The 6,369-nt window shown below is 38.2% G+C and overlaps 1 protein-coding gene across 1 annotated transcript in view; it reads right to left on the minus strand.

Moving 5' to 3' along the window:
- The window catches only part of TLN2 (talin 2), a 397,436-nt gene that overhangs the window by 236,483 nt on the left and 154,584 nt on the right, over positions 1-6,369 (minus strand). The window contains exon 3 of the mRNA XM_025038744.1: positions 5,698-5,820. The gene's annotated coding sequence lies outside the window, so the exon portion shown is untranslated. The remainder of the gene's footprint in view (positions 1-5,697; positions 5,821-6,369) is intronic.

Genomic DNA, 6,369 nt, shown 5'->3' on the forward strand with positions numbered 1-6,369 from the left:
GAAAGCCTCTTCAATAAATGGTGCTGGGAAAACTGGAAAGCCACCTGCAAAAGAATGAAACTAGATTGTTGTTTATCACCACACACCAAAATTAACTCAAAATGGATTAAGGACCTGAATATAAGATCTGAAACAATAAATTGCATAGAAGAAAACATAGGAACTAAACTCATGGACCTTGGACTTAAAGAGGATTTTATAAATTTGACCTAAAAGGCAAGAGAAGTAAAGCCAAAATAAATTAATGGGACTACATCAAATTAAAGAGCTTCTGCACAGCAAAAGAAACCGTCAATGAGGTAAAGAGAAAACCAACCAAATGAGAAAACATATTTGCAAGCAACACTTCTGATAAGAGCTTACTATCCAAAATATACATCTCATACAACTCAATAACAATAAAAAAGCAAATGATCCAATTAAAAGATGAGCAAGAGGACCTGAACAGACACTTCTCCCGAGAAGACATACAAATGGCCAACAAACATATGAAAGGATGCTCAACATCGCTAGCTATTAGGGAAATGCAAATCAAAACCACAATGACATACTATCTCACATCTATTAGAGTAGCTATAATCAACAAGTGTTGGAGAGAATGTGGAGAAAAAAGAACACTCATACACTGCTTGGTGGGACTGCAAATTGGTATAGCCACTATGGAAAACAGTATTGAGGCTTCTCAAGAAACTAAGAATTGATCTACCATATGATCCAACAATCCCTCTACTGGGTATTTACCCCAAAGACTTGAAAATATATATCTGAAAAGATATTTGCACATCAATGTTCATAGCATCATTATTCACAGTGGCCAGGACATGGAAGCAACCGAAGAAAGACACACACAGACTAAGATAGATGACTGGCTAAAGAAGCTGTGGTAAATATATACGATGGGATATTTTGGCCATAAGAAGAAATGAAATACTGCCATTTGGGACAACGTGGATGAACCTTGAAATAATCAAGGTAGGTGAAATAAGGAAAAGTAGAAAACCACATGTATCACTTATATGTGGGATATAAACCTAAAAGCAACAAACAAACAAACAGGACAAATAGAGACTCATGGACAATAGACTAATGGTTACCAGAGGGTAAGGGAGGAGGGAGGAGGTAGATGGAGTAAAAGGGGTCAAATATGTGGTGACAGAAATCTATGGGCGGTAAACACACAGTGCAATATATATATGCCTTACTGTTGAATTGTACACTTTTAACTTATGGATTTCATTAACAATGTCATAATAATAATAATAAAAGTGTTCCTAAAAGATTTCTTTGGCTAAAATGATATTTCTTGTGCAACATTAAAAAATAAGATTAATTTTTATATACATATAAATATGTGTGTGTATGTATACATATACATATATATATACACATATATATGTGTGTGTGTGTGTGTGTGTGTGTGTGTGTGTGTGTGTATAAAGGCAGACCCCTACATGTGCTGCCTACAAGAGACTCACTTCAGATTGAAAGACACACACAGACTGAAAGTAAAGGGATGGAGAAAGATATTTTATGAAAATGGAAAAAAACTAAAAGCTTGGGAAGCAATACTTATCCCAGACAAAATAAACTTTAAAGCAAAGGCTATAACAAGAGACAAAGAAGGATCCAGTAATCCAACATCTGGGTATTTATCTGAACAAACCCAAAACACTACTTCGAAGGGACATGTGAATCCATATGTTCATTGAAGAATTATTCATAATAGCCAAGATATGGAGGCAACCTGGATGCCCATCAACAGATGAATGGATAAAGAAGAGGTGGTACATATATGCAATGGAATATTTCTCAACCATAAAAAAGAATGAAGTCTTGCCATCTGCAACAACATGGAAGGACCTAGAGAGTACTATGCTGAGTGGAGTGAGACAGAGAAAGACAAATGCCATATGATTTCCTGCTGAGTGGAGTGAGACAGAAAGACAAATGCCATATGATTTCACTTACATGTGGAATCTAAAGAACAAAATAGAAACACACTCAGATACAGAGAACATTTTAATGGTTGCCAGATGAGACAGGGAATGGTGGGTGGGCAAAAAAGAAGGGATTAAAAAGTACAAATTGGTAGTTACAAAATAGTTATGGGAATGTAAAGTACAGCATAAGGAGTATAGCCAGTAATATTGTAATAATTATGAATGGTGTCAGATGGGTACTAGATTTATTGGTGTGATCACTTCTCTACTCACCATGTTGTACACCTGAAACTAATATTATATGTCAACTGTAATTGAAAAAAATTATTTAAAAATTAAATATAAAGTAACCTTTAGATCAGCAAGGGATAAATCAATTGGCAGCTTCAGGGTTATACCTTTTCTTGAGTATTTCCTGAGGCATAGGTAGATGGGACCAAAAAGCACCAAAGGCTACTGGCTAAAACGCCTGTCACCAACAGCAGGACATTAGGGCAAGACTTAACTACTTTTGCCATTTCCTACTTGCTTAGGTAAGCTTAAACATACTTCTCAGAGTCCCAGGTTATTCACCATCAGAATGAGATAGTTAATATTTAGCTATTTCAGATGTGAAAATGAAATGAGAGAGTACAGGTAAAGTTCTTAACACAGTGCCTGGAACCTAGTAAGTGTCTAGTAAATAGAACATCTGCTATGGTCCATCATCTTACCAGCATTAAAGAAACAAAAACACATATTAAGTAATCTGATTAAGACCATACAAGGAAGATTTTTACTGCTAGGGTTTTATGGACTCTTGTTTTTCTACATTTCTTTTGGCATAATCCCCACAGGAATGTGGGGCCAAGTGGCAGGGGATCTCAAGTGGTAAGGTGGTCTCAAGCTATAAAGGACGTACATGATGCTTCTGGCTGAAACCACACTATCTGGTACAGATCTCAAGCAACCAAGAACACATCTGTCCTAAGATTTCTTCAAAAGGCAGGGAACAATGCAACACCACACTTGAGCTTTGCCCTAATACCACCTGTACAAGCATAAAGATCAGAAGATGGGCCCATGTGGGCACCATCTCAAGGATTTTGCTGCCCAAAGTTAACAAAACTGCTTTTATAACAAAAGACCAAGCAAAGCAGAAAAAAAATCCACTCAACTTAGCTGAAGATAAGCCAAGTATACTACTCTTAGCTTGAAATTACCACTAATGTTTGACATATTTATTAGTAATCACTCAAAATTATAAAATCCAAGAAGGAAAGAAATAAACCAGATAGTTCTTTAGTAGCCCTCAATTAGAGATGGTAAAAGCCAAAGAGAGAAAAAGAAATTTTGAAAACAAAATTCTCCCAATCCCCTCCAGCTTCTACCACTTGCCAAGGATTTGTCTTATTTGTTTTCTCTGAAACCTTGAGGACTTTTCCACTGAAAGTACAGCCCAGCGATTAGAGTCTAGCTCTTCTAGGTCACAGGATATCTGACTCCAAGGGGAAGTGTCCAATTCTCTTTTCCTGGCTTCCCCTCCCTGACTTTCCAATTAGAGGCTGGGTGGTAAGACTAGGAACGAGGGACGCTCAACGAATCACAGGCTTGAGGCATCAATGCCCAAGGCAGTCAGAGACGAGAAATAATATTTTACCTTGCCCTTTGCAGGACCTGAGAAGAGCAAAAAAGATCCTCAGTAGAAATGTGAGAAATGCTGGTTTAAACAAAACTAAGGAGTTTCTCTAACACAGAACATTTCAGAGAGTTTAATATGCTAATGTTGCTGATAAGTAAATGGCACCAGGCTTATTTGTACACAGATTCCTTTACTTTTGTGGCCTACATCTTGGGACTAGTGTCTCACACAACACTGGAAAAAGAATGTTATAATTAGTTCTTTTATGTAAATGATTATTGAAGACTCACTTTGCCCCACTACAGTCAAAATTACATGCCTAAGCACGATGCCCCTAAAAGATCAGTTAATGGTGTAAAAATATTAAGGCCAAGCAGCGTGAAACACAGTTTACTAGGAGGGTAAGAGAAGTGCTGTAATAATACCACTTTACTTCACTCAGTCTTAATATGCTCTTCACAACTGAAAAAACCAAGATGCCATTAATTCCTCCTTGTTCTAGAACTGTTTCCCTTCTCTCGAAATTTTAAACACGTTTGTAATAAAACCCCATAGTGATGTGGGTAACTAGAATGTAAGCTTCATGAGAACGGAGACTCTACTTCGTACAGGACTACACCCTGGGCCCTTAAACAGTGCAGGTGCAAGGAAACTCCATAAATGTTTGATTACGTGAAGAGTGTAATGAACAAGCTTATGTTAAGGGTATCATTAACTCATTATTTTATGAACTGGCTAAAATACACATTCTATAGTTTTATATTTTAAGTTGACTTTAGAATGCTCACTCTAAAACATTTTTTTCTCAAGAAGTTTTCTTTTTTCCTGTTTCACTTTCTCATCCTTTGCAACAATCCTCGTTACACACAAACAGACACACACACTTTCTGATGACATCTTGGTTAGAAAGAATGTTCTGTCTCTCGACCAGGTACTATATTTAATACATTATTACAGCCAATTATTTTCAATAAAAGCCAAATTAACTAGCATTCGAAAGAATAGGAATTTCAATTAATCAAAGCTATGTAGAGATTCCCCTTTGAGAGAAGGAAGAAAAAACACATTCATCTTCTAGAAGGCAATCGTACACAAATAAGCTTTCATCACCAATTTGCTGGAATAAAGCAACTGGGCATGGAATACAGATATCAATATCCTATACCATTAATTTCAATATTCTGAACATAATGTTTAAAATAATCCTGAGATGTCGCAACATCTTCAAATAAACAAATAAAAAATGTCTTTGCTAAACTCAAATCACTATGACAAAAACTGATGATACATTTTCAAAACACTAACGATCGTGTGTGTGTGTTTAAGGGAAAAGTGGCGGAAAGGACAAGGAAACATTGCTCTATTCAGAAATTTCAATTAAATAGACTCTGCCCCACCCCATGCCTCCTACAAAGCAATTAGTGACCAGAGTGTTTCTATTTGTAGTCCCCAACTTTTGGTTGGGCTCTCTTCCCATCTATTGCAGCAGCCCTGCCCAGTCCCACCTGTGTGCCAGCTCCCTCCACCACTGGAGTGAACATGCTAAGACAGGTATTTAAGTTACATCCTTAGCTCCCAGGCCACAGGGATCTCTGGGGTCTGCTTCCATACCTCTACCTCACCCGCCCTAGAAGCCTGTGCTCCAGCGCCACTGAGCTAGCACTCCTCCTTGAACCCTACTCCCTCTAAGCTGCTTCCCCTGTGGTGGCCTTTGACCTTCAGCCTTCCAAGTCTAAAATGAACTACAGCCCTATTTATCTGGCTGCCCATCAAATTCTATCTGCTCTGGGGAGGCTTCATTGACATCTTTATTTCTTCATTTACCATATTATGTTGAAACGATCTATTTAAGTGTCTATATTCCTCACTGGACTGTGAGCTCTATGTGGCTTCCCCCATAACTCTAGCCTCAGCTCAGCTCACAGTTCCTAAAACACATTAAGTGTTCAAAAAATGAAGAATCAACAAATATATTTTGCATCCTTAATAACTCCAAGGCACTGGGGATGGGAGTAGGGGGCTTTAAGAGGCTGAGATACAGCAGCAAAGTCAGAATGGGGTTGGGTGTGTATGGGTGTGTGTACATACAGACATGCACTGAAGAGAAAGGGCTACCTCATTCTGTAGTCTTCCTACCTGGCACTTGAAGGTCAAGGTCCCAGCTGAAGCTCCCCTTTTCTCTCCTGGTCCCAGGACTGACCAAGTACTCTCTTCCACCATAAACCATGTGTCTTTGAATGAACTTCGCTCCTGTTTGGTCTGTTGTCAAACAGGGAAACATACCAATTCATATTTATGCCTTTTTTCCCATCCCAAAAACAAACAAAGGCTTTATGATGTTAACGATTAGAGAATGGGACAAAAAGACTCCCCTTATAAACTCTTCCCCCATTCCTAACCCCTAAAGTACATCTGTCTGGTATTCTCACTCACTCAGTCCAACTTGGACCCTGCAGGAGAGCACGAAGTCACACAGAGTACTGACAGTAGAACCTGATGCACACAAATAGGCAAATCTTTTTCATCACCTATCTGAACATTTCTTTCAGGGTGGAAAGGTGAGAGGCTGCAATAAAGAGAAGAATGTACATCCATATAGTGGAATATTATTCCACTGTAAAAATAAATGAGCTATAAAGCCATGAAAAGAAGGTTTAAATGCATATTACTAAGTGAAAGAAGCCAATCTGAAAGGGCTACATACTGTATGATTCCAACTATACGATATTCCAGAAAAGGCAAAACTATGGACACAGTTAAAGATCAGTGCTTGCCAGAGGTCGAGGAGGAGGGATAAATAAGACAAGC

This window comes from Pteropus alecto, unplaced genomic scaffold, assembly GCF_000325575.1.
Source record: "Pteropus alecto unplaced genomic scaffold, ASM32557v1 scaffold86, whole genome shotgun sequence".
Taxonomy (NCBI): Eukaryota; Metazoa; Chordata; class Mammalia; order Chiroptera; family Pteropodidae; genus Pteropus; species Pteropus alecto.